Here is a 15,257-nt window from a genome sequence, read left to right on the forward strand (position 1 = left end):
GAGGCAAACAAAGATGACAAAGTCCAAGCTGTCAAAACACCTGATAGCAGGTCATTATTTATCTTCAAAATATGTGTGGCAAAAACCAGAAGTGGGAGCAGGGAGGGCTTTTTTTTCACTGTGAACCTGGTGTTCAGCCTAAGTAAGCAGTACAGAATGCAGGAGAGTCTGCCCATTGCTGAAGGGCGCGATCCAACCACCAATGAAATTCCCAAAGTATTCCCCAGCATTTTGTCTCCTCGTTTACTGCACTGAGCTGCCCCATGCCAAGCTCTCCTGCCCCAGCAGGACACTGCTACCAGCACTGGTCTCTCAGGCCAGGTACCTGAGGGGACCTTCAGGCACAGGGACGAGCAGCCTCCCTCCCATTCAGAAGCTACTGGGAAAATGCTACATTGCCAAGAGGAACATTTTAGTTCTATGGTAAGGATTTGGTTTAGGATGAAAACATTAAACTTGAAATGGGATGATCCCATATAGTGCAGATGTGTGTGAGTGTCCGTAGAGACAAAATGTGGGAGTGGGAGTATATTTGTGTCTGTGGTGTATCTATACACACTTACATACACACTTGTGCACATGGGAGGGTATAGATACAAAACAACGTGTAGACATCTAAATATATAATTATGTCTATATTCACATTAGAAGTTTATATATAAAGTGATTTGGCTAACTGGTACCAAAACCCTGTGATTGTAACTATCTTTTATAAGCAACAGCTTATGGAGATTCTTTGGGCAAAACACATTAAGTCCTGGAAGCTAAATGGGGGAAAAGCCAAGCCCTTATTTTGTTGCACTGAGTATTTATATTTGATTTCATATGTCTAATCAAGACAAAGCAGATCTGAAACGCATATTTAGGAACCTGAAGTTTTCAACAATAAGTAACCTAATTTCCAGAAACCAAAAGCAATTGCTAAAATACTTATTTAAACTGCCTTCATGGAAACAAAGAGAAAACACTTTAAAAATCTTAAAAATATCAAATCAACTTGACTGCTTCTGTATCCCATTAATTCAACAAGATCCTAGGCAACAATAATATTTAGAATAAATATTTTTCTTATGGGAATAGCATTTTGACTCAAATTGACCAGATGATATCAATTAAAAAAAAATATTAGATACAGAAAATACATCTACTGACTTACTTAAAAACTAAACTGTACTTTAGTCAGCACAAAGCTTGTTTAAGAAGATATTGACTTTTCTTTTAAAAGTCTTCTTACTTCTAAGGGGAAAATGCTTTTTTCCCCTTGCAGTGTTTTGAACTAATTTCCATCCAAATGATTAAAATCTGTCCCCTAAAACTTCAGAGAGCACACCCTACTCCGTGTAAAACACTACACTCCTACACAAATATAAAGCTGAATGTGCCCAAGCAAACCTAGTACTGATTCCAAGTTCTGCACTTGGCCTATATGCACACCTCAAAAAAAGAGAGGAAGATGAAGAGCAATATAAATAAATACAATCCAGTGATACAAAAATACACTAACTTTCTACGCAATATACCATCTGTTCCTCCAGAAAAGCATGCTGCATCAAGCCACAGGGGCTACAGCTAAGAAAAGCCCTTGTAGAAGAGCCAAGTTCTGTAATGAGCAGTTTCAGAAGCTGTGGAAAACTGCAGCAGCCACCACAGTGAGGAGGCAGCCTGCGATACGCTCCGTGGGAATCGCCATCCCCCCGTGCTGGGGGCTGGGGTTACCCGAGCTGCCACAAGGCCCTCAGAGAGCTCCCCAAGTGTTGCAAAGCCAGGGTCAGAGGTTCACAGCGTACCAGGAAAGCTGGGCCGGGCCGTGCTGCGGAGCAAGCGCTAGCTGTTTGAGGATGTGGTGTTTTGCTATGGGGTTTTACGGGAAAGTTTTGTCTCCAGAGTTACAGACACAGTAAACTGGATTTCCCCGTCTACTCCACAGACCACACCTCCACTGCTGCTGCTCCCTTCTCTTGTACCGTGGATCTAGGATCAGCAAACAGAAATAGCTTCCAGAACATGGGAACAGGCTCCCTGGTACGCCTGCTGCCCTCGAGGCACGTGAAAAGCAGGAGCTGCTGCTGCATGCCAGGTGCTTGCTCACTGTTGTGTGCCTTACAGCAAATAAAGAGAGCGCCTTCCAGCCACTTGGGCACAGAGGCAGGCAGGAGAGACCCAGATCAAAGAAGTGCTAAGGGGTGCTCTGTTATGGTTTAGAAGGCCAAGTAGGGTGTGCAGGCCTCTCCTTCCAGCTGGCAAAGTCTCAGGTACTCAGGATTATGTAGTAAGAATTTCCTTCTGCCGCTTCTATTGTTATTCATGATGTGTGTGTTAAAAAACGCATCCGGCCTTTCCAGACTTTGGTTGCATTATCACACCAAACACAGGCTTTAGGGCAAGGTCTGAGTTTTGTAAACCATGCTTATAGAGAATCTGCTTGTGTTCCCTGTCACCAACCCCAGAACAAATGACAGAATCACAGAACCTTGGGCAATTAGGAGACTGTACCCAGACTGGAGGGGATTTGTGAGCCAACACATTATCACAGCTCTCATTAATAAAATAATAAACGGTGCAATTACAGTGGGTTGTACACATACCTTAGGGTATGCAATAAGGTACGAATTTAGAAATGGAATATTTCCAACAATCAACAACAACTTAAACAGGCAAGGATCCTTATCAAACAATTAGGTTACTCAAGAACTACTCCAATAACTGGCCCTTTTTGCCCAGGGTTATGTATTCTAGAACCATGTCATAAGCTTTCGTTGAAACAGGCTTTTTCCTCTTCCTTTTTTCTTTTGTTTGTACTGTTAAAAAAAAAAGCTCATCTCCCCTCTAATCCACCCATCAGACGAGGTGCAAAATTTTATTTTAAACTATATTCAAAAATGGGGAACTGCAAAGAAAAACTCCATTATCAAGGATAACCTAATTCAGTTTGGTGCTGCTGGGCTACAGATGGAGAAGCAGATACATAGGGCAGGTGAAATACACCAAAAGGAAACAGGACGCTAGAACCATGCAAACCTTTTGTATAGACTGCTTTATCTTTCTTTTTATGCTGAACCATAACAGAGACAAAAAAAAAAAAAACCAAAAAACCTTTCAAATTATGCCACTTGAAATAAGCAGGCATCAGACCTCATTAAAAATAAAAGTAAAATAAAAATAAAAATTAAAATAAATTTAAAAAATAAAATTAAAAATAAAAATGGTCATCATACACAAACTGAAATTAAATGCAAGTTTCTCACACCTTAATCATTCCAAAACCAAATAATGGCATTTCACTGGGGAGAGAAGCACACAGGACAAGATACAGTCCTGGCTCCGAGCAAGTTTCTTTTTCAGCTGGGTTATAACTACAAATAATAACCAAAAAAAGCTAAAACCATAGCTCTAAGCCAGTCAGTTGCAACATTTTCACCTCCAACTCCATCTACTTTATATTCAAATCACAATGAAAGCACCTTGGGGTACATAATGCATGATTTTTTTTCTAAAATACCTTATACCATCTGGCAATGTAAAGATCATTTCTGTGGAGAGTGCCTTTCCTTGTAGGTCTTCTCTGCCTGAAGTATCCAGAGGCTGATTCCATGTAGACAGTTTTTCCAACAGTCTCACCTAGTGTTACTATATTCAATGAAAAGCAAACCTTGCATGCTGAAGGTTTCCATTTATAGGCTGGGACAGTCACGAGGAGCACTATTTCAGCAGTACAAGTCCTACCTACAGCTGATGGCAAAATCCTGGCCTCATGAAAAAAAGAAGTCAAAATCAATAACTTCTCCCATTCTGCACTTTTATTAGTCAGGACACAATCCCAAATGACAGAATTTTCATTACATTCACAAGAGACAAGGCAGTTCCCATGGTGTCACAAGCTGTGCCAGGCACAGTTTGGTGTCATCTTCTCAGATATGGGGCACTGATTAGAAAACTATGAGATGAGGGCAAGACAGTTTTGTATTGGCTCCAGAGAAAGCGAAGCTCCAGCAACAAGATCCGTGTTGGCACGATGCTTTTTAGGATTTCCACTGCCTATTGCATGGTTAGTCTGCTCAGGGATTGACTTTCTGGTCACTTTCCTACAACCAAGAGAGCTGGCAGCACCAGCTCAGCCGCAGTGTGGAGGTGGGTGTCCCACCAGAGCAGCAAGGCTCAGATACCACCCTGCTCAAGGTGACATTGAAAGTGCCAGGCACCACCCATGACAGAGCCTGGGGAATGGCCCTTCTGAGCAGACAGAGTGATGTGACTGCGTCCTTCAGAAATATGAGGATGTAAAAGGAATTCAGAGTGCTTCAGCTTAAAGGCAAACATCCTTATGGGGTCCAGCAAGACATGACCTTGGCTGAGTCAGTCAAAGGCAGCTAAATGGGGCCATGCTCACTTACTGATCCTGCTGCACCCTCCTTGCAGCAGAGCACCAGGAGCAGTGGATCACATTTTAGAAATGCATCTGCATAGACACTTGTGAAATAAACGCTAACAGTCATACATAAATAATTCAAATAAATTTATTTATTTAAAATATTTCCTTTGATAGTTAACCAACAGCAGAAGTTGAACCTACATGGAATCCAGGACAAATCTTCCTCCCAGTGACAAACAAGCCAGACCTCCAACCATGAGCTCTCAGGAAATTATTCCAGGTATATTGTTCTATGAAGGAGACAGGACATGACTAGAGGTAAAAGCTATGATCACATATACGTACATGAGTCTAGATGTATACAATTAGACATGCATTCTTAAATATTTCTTTACACAATGTGGCAAACTCTCTCCATTTTCTGCTGTAATACGTTCATTTTTATGGGAAAGCATCAAAGCAGGAATCAAAAAAATGCATTTTTGGTTGAGATAAAAAGACAAGCATAATCCCATCACCTGCATGTGACACCAAATTAGGCAAGGAAACAGAAACACGGCTGTTTTCTAGCATGTGAATCTCTAAACAGCCATCAAATGTATTTATTACACTTTTGGCTCACCAGACAACCCACTTGACTGAGAAAATCAAAATTAGTTTCATTTACTCCCCTGCTTGCTAGTTAAGTGGGTTGAACTATGGAGATTAAATGATACTGCAAAGAAATTAAATCAAAACCATGCATAAGCAAATGTAAAAATAAATACCTTCAAGCACTGAGCAAGGTAAGAAGCATCATATTCTGTGTGCAAGCTACCTGTGGAGATGTCAAAGTTGGAAGTTAGAGGATGTTACCACTGTAACCCTGAATGGGCCTTCCATAGGATCTTAGTTACTCAGTGATGCATGATGCTTATATGACTTGAGAAGGGACAGGGATTCTAAAGACTGTATTACTAAAATTCTGTAGGTTAGAGGGACACTTGATCTGATAAAAATAACTTCCAGTAGGCAATTATAATCCACTGTCAATCACATTCAAACCTCCCATCCCCATCGTACTGATCTTCCCCTCAAAGCCTCATCCTCAACCAGCATACATCCAAAATTGTGTGTTTAACATCCCTGTTTTCTTCTACAATTAATAAGGTTGTGAGTGAGAAAGAAAATTAAAAGGTTTCTCTCATATTCACTCAATTTGTGGAAAATAGGCTACACTGAAGTTTTGAAGATGTGTGCACAAAGGAACTCCATCATCCCATGTGTCTTTCTCTTTCCTGCCATGCACAAGGTGATCTGGGGAGCAGGGGAAGGGAAGTCAGGGTACATCTACTGCAAGCTACTTCACTGCTCCTACAGGAGAATGAGCCAAGACCCCCGACACACCACTATAAAGCATCACACAGAGGACATACACCAAAACTAAAGCAAAGGTACTTCCTGTACACTCATCTTTCACAAGTGAATGTGTCCAGTCCAGCCTCCCATCATGGAGCGTTTGGGTCTACCAGCCTTGCATGAGGAAATCTGTACAACCCAGAAGCAAAACAAGCATTTCCAAGGTGACATGTAAACACATCCTGGCCTTGCTCCAAAAGAAAAATTTGGAAGACCTGATATGTTTCTACTCTCTTCTGTATTACTTTCTCACCTCTCCTTCAAGCCTGTCATAGGTAATAAACAGAGTGGTTGAATTTTTTCCATGAAGAGATCACTAATTTAATAGAATCACTGAACAACTATATGAGCTGAGCTAAAAAACAAAGCAGAGCAAATGAACATAATGTATGTCATCCTTTCGCCTCCCCACATTTCACAGACCAAAGTCCTGTCAGACCAAATAAAGGTGCTGTCATGCTACTGCATATCAGCTCCAATTTACAACCTTACTTGTTTAGAAAAAAAATAGCTGACTCAAAATTGCCCTACTAATTACTCCAAATCATGCAGTCGTTTTACTAATGCGTGGCTGACTATAAAGTTCTTCACCAATAATTAACATTACTCACTACAATAAATTAGGTCAAAGATGAGTACAATTTGTGCATTTAATTCGTAATCAGGTAAATCAGAGACTAAAAATATATTACATATCAAACATGACAGGACCAACTTCACTGTCCTCTTGATCTGAACATTTTCCACCATAAAAACCAACTGCAGAGGTAGCAACACTGCGTTTGGTATCACTCTAAAACAAATACCTTCCTGTCAGTTTGTATTTCACTAACATCATTTCCTCCTAAGCGTATTATATAAACTACTCCTACCCTTACACTTACCGCAAATTTCTTCAGATGTATCAGTAACATCTTGCTAAGCCTGTATCAAAATTCAACTGTACCTCACAAATTAAATACATGTAGCTTATCCATTATTTAAACCTTAAGAAATCAAATATTCTAGCCAAGCAGCTCTGTGAAAATATTCACTAACTTTTAAAGGGATTTTGCTTCTATTGCAGGACCAAGCATAAAATAATGGAACAGACTGTAAGTTTTGTTTGACACGAATTTACTAAGAATGTTGGAAGAAATTAAATTCACATAGCTTTGAAGAGATTTTAAAGCAAAATCTCTTTACTCAAAGAGCCTAGTATTACAGCCTCACCTGGTGATCGAAACAGATTATCATATCAAGACAGCAGGAAGATGTCCAACTTTATAGTCTTATAGTTGATATTTAATCCTACAGTTTCTACCAAACTGTAGAAACTTTTTTGACTTATACAGGATGGGGAATTTGGCTGTAGGAGTCTATGAATGTCCTGCCAAAGATAAAAGCCTTTTTCACTAAAGAACTATTTTACTTCAGACAAATGCACTTAAAAGGCTTTTCATAAACAGTTTCAGAAATTTCATTCATAAACATAACTGATTTTAAATGGAAATAAGTCAAAAATTGCCCATTTCTATTGTTTCAGAAGACCATGAAGTGTACTTGATTTTCTTTTCTAAAACATTACCAAAACAGTTTTAGAAATTCAACTCTCAAGATGAATCAGAGTTTCACAGGTGTCACACAGGACCCAGCTGAACACTGTCAGTGTGCAGAGGTGTCAGTGAACCACGGGCCTGCACGATGCTCTAGGGCGTCTCTTTCATTGCTAAGGCTTGTGCAGAAAGAAGAAAATCACATCCAGTCCTCAGAAAAATTGACAACAGTTAAGAGCAAATAAGGATATTATTTTTCAGCTAACTGAACTATTTATTTTAGCTGTCTTTGAGAGAAAAACAACATAAAACTCCACATACTTCTAGGACTTTTGTAAGCACACTACACACAAAACGAACTACACTGACCTGTGTGAGACTGGTAATAGATGCCAGCAGCTTAGGTCTCTGTTAAATACTGACTTTGGTCTAAACTGAATAGTTTTTGCTCTAACTAAATAGGGTCATGTCGTGTTGTCAAGGAAGGGTAACCTCGGTTATAATTTCATACTGTTCTTTCTTGACGCACTACACGTTTTGTTTTAATGCAGGCCACAAACACAAATACATAAATACAGAGAACTGGGACTTTTATCTTACTAAAATAAACAAAAACAACAAAAAAAAACCACCAACATGTAACAAAACCCCACTGTCTAATAAGACTAATTTTGATAACCCTGATCCTGTGTCATTAGATTTTTTAAACTTAGAGCTCCTTTCTGCCTAAGCACAGATGTTGGTCTATGGAAAACCTGCTCAATAAATAAGATTATTTCAACAACATTCTCTGATGTTTTATATCTTACACTGCGCAGTTAGAACTTTCTTTCAGCTTTTTACATTTCTTTAGCAATACTACTCTCTGTACCCACAAAAGTCTAAACTTCACCATAAATTACAGAAAACAACTTGGAACTTTTCTGCTTTTTTTTTTTTTTGAGTATTTTCTTATGAAGAGGGCCAAACTCTACTTTATTGAATTACTTTTAAAATGTCACCTGACACTGTAATTTCAATTCCCGTTCCCTCCTCTAGTTTTTACTGTTCTATTAAACTGAACTATACATGCAAATTACCTAACTGCTTTTCTTTGTATGAAATTTCCAATAAACTACTACCTGAAAGAGAAACTTTCTGTAGCAGTCAAACCTTGAGCTTCTCCTGTACGACACAACAGCAATTAAGCTAAGCCTTTCAAAAAATACTGTACATTCTTTTCCCCACCTTTTTTGCAACTTACATAAATCTAAGATTTTAGTCAGAGTTGCAGCAGTTCATTACGAGTTACTTTAGTTGCAATTAAGTGAACTTCCACATTTAAGAACAGATGTATTCTTTACTATTCTTTTTTGGGGTGTGCGGGATCAAATTTCTTGTACATTAATTGCATTTTTCAGGCTCGGTAAGTGTTTTAGGGCAGAACTATCAACTAACAGGAAAAAAAAACAAAACAAAAAACCAGAAAAACAAGAAAATAATTTTATGTAAAACACAAATTGAGGTGCAACAAAACAAACTCATGTGTACATCAAGTGGCCATAAACTCATTACCTACTACATTATTACATGACTTGTGGTTACCATGTCATACTTAGAAGGAACTTTTTTGCTGAGACCAAGTTTACACTGACAGCGATAGAATGTGCATAAACAAACTCAGAAAAAGGGGATATTATCACTATACAAACTGGTCATATCAGTATCACCATGTACCAGGGGAATTCACATCAGATAATTAAATCCATATTTATGCACTGTATCACTTTCAGAAAAGCACTCAAGTGGTACACTGTTGGGTAGGCTTGCCCTGAGGCTCCCATCCAGAGAAAGTGAAGGGGGGAAAAAGCAGGCACAGGTTTTTTCTTATTCAAGTAAAAGGCAATATCCAGGTTCAAAAAACAGTAAAAGAGACACATCCAGGGCAGAACAAGGAAATACAGAAACATAAGCAATACTGTAACCAAAACCAGAGTGGTCCACACCCCACGGCTGTTACCCTGGCGTACAGGGAACACAGTGACCATTTTGCAGATGTAAAGAATGTGCCTGAAAGACAAATGAAAACAAGCACCCAAAATTCCCAATACCTCCTCAGAGCAAGAAGAAGCTTTTATGTTTAGACCGTATCAATGATGGCAAGAATTTAATCACAAGACAATAGAAAAAGGCAAGTGATTCCTGACAGACAAAATTGCATATGGCACTTTAATGTCTTACTCTACGCTGGGGCTTTTGAAACACTGTATGAAACATTGTCCCCCTACCTATATCCTCCTGCACCTTTACCAGGCTCATAGCTTTGGGAAAGAGAGTTCTCAGGGACAAAGCTTACTGGGGACAACCCAATGTAGAATAAGACATTAAATTGGCTTTACCCTCCTTACTCACTAGGAGTGAGTAAGGAGGGCAAAGCCAATTGTTTAATCTATGAACAAAGCAGAATGGTGAAATAAGATGTCCATGGTACCTCCCACTTGCTATTTTAGTAAAAAGAAAAAAATTTTTAAAACCCTAGATGTTTCCAGACATTCATATAGTCTTTAATTTCACTAATGATTTCTTGAAGGCTAAACAGGGGCTTGCTACTTGGTTGTCATGGAAAAACTTCTAATATTTCTAGTCACAGTGGATTTTTTCTTTCAGGCTGTCAGCCCAGCATTTTCACAAGTCCTAATTTCACTTGAGAATTAAAATTATGGCTGCAATGAACTGCTTTTTAATATTTCCTGCTGAAATAGGGGAATCGTTGCAAAGTCTTACAAAAAATTTTAAGCACCCAGAAGAGAAACAAGGCTGTGCAAAGCTGCTATTTCACATCAGAATGGCACAACCAGCTTGAAACTTTCATTGTTCTATCATAATCCTGTGCTGCTTTATTTAAATGTAGCATCCCAAATTACTGACTGAATGTGTGAAAAATATCATTCTATATTTTCCATCTAGCTTACACCTCCTCTTGCTGTTTCTTCACTTTTGCAGCAACTGCTAGATATTCTATTGAAGGAGAAAAAAAGAAAAGAAAAAACAAAAAACCAAAACACCCAACCAAACAAAAAAATCTCCAACAAACAAATGGTTAAACTACAGAAGAAAGCCAAATAACTTAAAAAATATTTAATCTGTAGCTTGCTACTTCAGAGATGCTGTTTAAGAAATCTTGAGAAAATTAACCTGCCTCTTAAAAAAAAAAAGAATTTTTAAAGCAGTTTCCTTGTAACTTATCGGACCTTTTTCAAATAACAAAGGTATGCAGCCTCTGCACTCAACACTGCTGTTCAACTCCCAAAAGTATTAACAATTAACTCTTCCTGAAGCCTTTAACCCGCAAGAATAATAATAATTATGCATTCCTCCTGCTTGGAGGACCAATAATTTAAAGCCACATACTAACAGTCTGAGGTAAAACGGATAAAACATTTTCTCTTTACCCTGTGTGAAGACCACTGACATGAAGAACCAACTTTTCATGGGCCTGATTCATGATGGGACACAGGAAGCCAATACTTAGCTCTGGCAATTTACCTGCAATCCTTAGGCAGAATGAACTATAAGCAGGTAGTACTTGCTGAGTTGTACAGATAACTATCAATATAACCAACCACAGCTTATTATAAACCCCACCACACTCAAATTTGAAGGATGGCAAGCCATATTTCATAACCCAAGTCATATTACTGTGACTTATACATTACTATGACTTGCATACAGGAATACTGTTAAATAGCAAGCATTTTTCTCTTTGATGGGCAAGTATTGCAGTGTTTCACTACGAAAACCACTTCTGCCAGGCACACAGCTCCTATATTCCCACTACCTTACCCAATATGGTTAAACTACAAAAGCAGTAACAGTAACTACCCCTGCTGTTGACCAAAAATGATGAGCAGAGGGATATACAAAATGGTACTCATTTCTTTCACTTCTGTTTAAATCCAATTCACCTTTATTCTTTTTTTAAAAGCACCTAAGTAAATGAATAAGCAAAGAAGTTTGGCAAAATGCTCAACAATAAATGTCCTGCTTTAAAAATGTTCAGCTTAGTTACAAACATGCAGACCAGGGTCATAAATTTGTTCACACAACTAAGTACAGCCAATGGTATTAGAAATAGTTAAAAGTCAAAAAAGAATAGCCTTGTAGGGTGCCACCACATAAACTAAACATGATATACTGCCAAACACTCAAGTAGACACATGTACCATTATTCAGCAAGGACCACATGAATGCATATGGCTCTCTGTTTTGTCCTCATAGTAACAAGAAGGTTTGTAAACAGATCTCGCATATGAGGCAATCTAGTCACTTGAGAATCTAATAATCTGCCTTTATAAAGAAGCATTCTGCACTGTTGCCACACAAGGGGACTCAGATACACAATTAAAAGTCCTCTACATCTGTGCTTTGGGACAAGTGCTGCTCGATTCTATCCTAATCCACAGCAGTGAGGTTTTAAGAAGTCACCTCAGCCAGGACGTACAGAACTGCCATGCCCAACAGCCACTGGAAAATAACATCAACACAACAGATACAAAACATTAAAAATGCGGATTGTTCGATCAACAAAAGTAATGACACACTGATTTTGTACTGTATTACTGCTGCCTTTGCATAGCTGAAAACCACAGCAATCTTCAATGCGTTTGCAGAAGACAGTAATACTTCTTAAAACTCACAAGAAAAAACCCTCTCAGCCTATTCTACAACACTTGACTTTCTGAGAAATGAGACAAAGCAAAACAAATATTGAAGAAAGTTTCAGATAATCCATACCTGAAGTTTCAGAAAAATCTCCTGAGTGGAAGGATCAGGAAAGATTTAACATCTAAGTGTAAATAAATATAAACCCCAGGATATACTGCATCTATCTAAATACATTCACGTGCTGCAAATCCAACAGGCAGAGACTCTCCTATCTTTGAAAAACAGATGCACTTTTTCAGCATGTCTGTATATCATCTTCACTATCAAAAATATTGAGGATTCCACACCGTGTCCTCAATAATCTGGGGATCAAATTCCTCTGGTAGTCAGTGGTAATCCACAACAACAACAGAACTTAAAACTGGGCCCAATGAATTTGTACCTCGTTAGACCAGAAGTTCCTTTAATCTATTAATGACTCCAATTACCCGGTGTCCCCAGAACTGCTGACGATGATGACCGGAGCCCCCTTGCGCTGGGAGCTGCAGGAACACTCGGCCGCACACGCAGCTCCGGGAAGCAGAGGAATACAGACCTAGCCAGCAATGCTTCTCCTCTGCCACCCTGACCACTTTGTTTACTTCTTTCGTAAGAGCTCTCAGTACAAATTCATTAGAAGAAAAAAAATAAAGAAAAAGTGTCACCCTTGACTAAGTCAGCATAAAACGTTTAGTGCCCCCTCTATTATTTAATAATGTACAAACCCAGACAGATTTAATACTAAAGTAGGCTTCACTTTTAATTGAGACAAGAGAAACTATTTAGCTAAATGTTTCTGCTGAAACTCATTAGTATTTCGATTACTTTAGTTTAAAAAGGTATTTAAGAACGATTGCCTAAAAAACCCCAACTCTTTAGTATCTCAGTATCTCTATTTTAATATGATAGTTGCAGAAGTTTCATTTCTGCAACTATGATATTAAAAAAAAAATTAAAAAAAAAAAAAAAGTTTGACCATTAGTGCCAACTAATAAGAAAAACAGAACCCTTTTCCGGGAAATTAAGCTCTGAGGAGGTTTATCGTTGTCCCGGGGCGAGCCCCGGCCGCCTGCCCACGGAGACAAGATGTGCTGGCCGGCGGCCGGGACCCCGGGCCAGGCGCGCTGGGGTGGCGGGGCCTCCCCCGGCTTCCCCACCCGCGGGCCGGGGCTCTTGGGGACACCCAGCACCGGGAGCCCGGACACCACCACCCAGCCTCCCTCCGTCCGTCCGTCCGTCCGTCCGTCCGTGCCCTCGGCCTCGGGCTCCCTCTCACGAGGGGAAGGCCGTGCGCCGCGCCAGCCCCCGGCAGGAAGGTCGGGGCGGGCTGCGGGGCATGACCCGGGATAACCCGGGGCTTTCCCCCGCCTCCCCCCCCCGCCGCTTGACCCCGACGGCGGGGACACGGCGGGGACGCGGCGGGGCAGCTCGCCGCCCCTGCCCGCCTCCCGGTGCGGAGCCGGCGTGCGGTGGTGTCTCCTATGCGATATCCTATGCGACAGGCGCGGATGTGCCGCTTACATAATCCCCGCCGGCCGCACACGTACCCCGCATTACATAAGGGATCGTGCCCCCGCCGGCCCCCGCGGCAGCCCCGCCGGCGGGCGGGGGGACAGAGGGAGGGAGAAAGGGAGGGACCCGGCGGCGGCCCCGGCCGAGCCCCTCGTTAACCCCCTTCCTGTGGCGTTTACACGTCATGGAACATTCCCGGAACGGGCCAACGTCCCACCCACTTCAGGGAATAGTCACCGCGGCGGAGCGCGCACACGCACTCTCGCACACGCACCCCGGCGCGGTGCCGGGTGTCCCCGCACACACACGCACTTCCCCCGTGTCCGGCACCCCCTCGGGGACGCGCTGGCGGCCGGGGCACGTCCCCTCGCTCCGCTCCCTCCGGCGCCCTGCCCTCCGCCGCGCCGGGCGGCCCCGGGCGGCCCCCCTGCCTCGGTGCCCCCCCATCCGCTCCCGGGGCGCCGGAGGCCGCGCTGAGTGCCCCGTCGGGTCGGCCCCCCCGCGGGCGCCTCTCCCCGGCGGTGACCATGCCCATTCCCCGCCGCAGGAGGGGATTACGCAAGGCAGCCTTCTCCTCATCTGCATACACTTACAAGCCGGGTATTCCCCACATTTCCTAACGGCGTGTCACCGACAAAGGCCTGTCCCCGCCGTGTCCCCCTCCTGCGCCGCCTCAGCGGGAAGGGCCGCCGGCCGTGGTGCCCCGGGGACGGTGGCGGTGCCTGCCAGCGCCCGGAGCGGCCGCCACAGAGGTGACTTACCGGTCCGGCGGTTTTACAGCCCCGCCGGCTTCCCCCGCAGGCGCCCTCCCGCCGCCTTGCCCTCCATTTACCCCCGCAGCCCCGGGCGGCACTCGGAGCGCCGGCCACGATCCCCCGCTCCTGCCTGCCGCGGCCCGACCCCGGCCCCGCGGCGCCCCGCAGCCGAGCCCCGCCGCCCGGCGCGGCTGTCAGCTGGTGCCGGTGACAGGGAATGAGCGGCGGGCAGGGAGGAGGGGGCTGCCCGCAGCAGCCGGTGCTGCTCACCTGGGAAATCACCGAGGAGGAAGGAGGGAAGCCCTCCCGGTGCCCTTGTTGTTGTTGTTGCTGCTGCTGCTGATCCCGCCGGGCGCTCGTGTTGCTCCTTTGCTAAGGGCTCGCCCGGAGTGAGGCGGCTCGCGGTGCTTCTTTATATATAAAGACAGACAGAGATATTCCAGCGGCCAAGGGGCGCCCGCTTCACGCGTTTATCTTAAGGCAGGTCATTCCTCTCCCTCTTTTTGGAAAGGCTCATCACCATCTCCCTGACAGTGGCGGAGGGGCTGGTGTTGCACGGGGGAGAGGCGGAGGCCCGGGAGCCGCAGCCCGCCCTGGCCGCGGCGGGAGGGAGCGCTCCGCGCTGCAGGCGGCTCCGCCGGGCTATTCCTGGCACCACTTCCCAGAACAGAAGTTACGGGGCGGCGAGCGCGGAGCGAGCGCGGGGAGCGCGCCGCCCGTGACGTCACCGGGTCCCCCCGCGCGGCGGCGGGAGCGCTCCCGGGCGCGGTGCTGGGCGCTGCCCGCCCTGGGAGCTGCGCGGGGCGGGAGCCGCGGGAGCTCCGCGCCGGGGAGGGCGCGCACCGAGGAGGCAGGGCCTCGCAGGGCGAAGCCGCGGCCTCTCCCCGCCGGCGGAGATCGCCGCTCCCCTCCCCCTCCCCGCCGGGGGAACTCCCAGGAGAGCCAGTCCCGACTTGCCGTGCGCAAGCCGCGCGTCCTCCCGGCCTGAGAATTTCCTCCGAGGAC

General features: G+C 43.8%; 1 protein-coding gene across 6 annotated transcripts in view; it reads right to left on the reverse strand.

The window, feature by feature from the left end:
- The window catches only part of HIVEP2 (HIVEP zinc finger 2), a 137,033-nt gene extending 122,147 nt beyond the window's left edge, over positions 1-14,886 (reverse strand). For 4 of the 6 annotated variants that reach the window (XM_054279104.1, XM_054279095.1, XM_054279094.1 and 1 more), the window contains exon 1: positions 14,523-14,886. The gene's annotated coding sequence lies outside the window, so the exon portion shown is untranslated. Of the gene's footprint in view, positions 1-4,570; positions 5,521-14,522 lie in introns of those variants that run through there. The other 2 variants (XM_054279098.1, XM_054279097.1) reach the window with 2 other exon arrangements.
- Positions 14,887-15,257: the final 371 nt, after the last annotated feature.

Source organism: Melozone crissalis, unplaced genomic scaffold (assembly GCF_028551555.1).
Source record: "Melozone crissalis strain CALT ecotype California unplaced genomic scaffold, PUWL_Pcris_2 ptg000027l_1, whole genome shotgun sequence".
In the NCBI taxonomy this organism is placed as follows: Eukaryota; Metazoa; Chordata; class Aves; order Passeriformes; family Passerellidae; genus Melozone; species Melozone crissalis.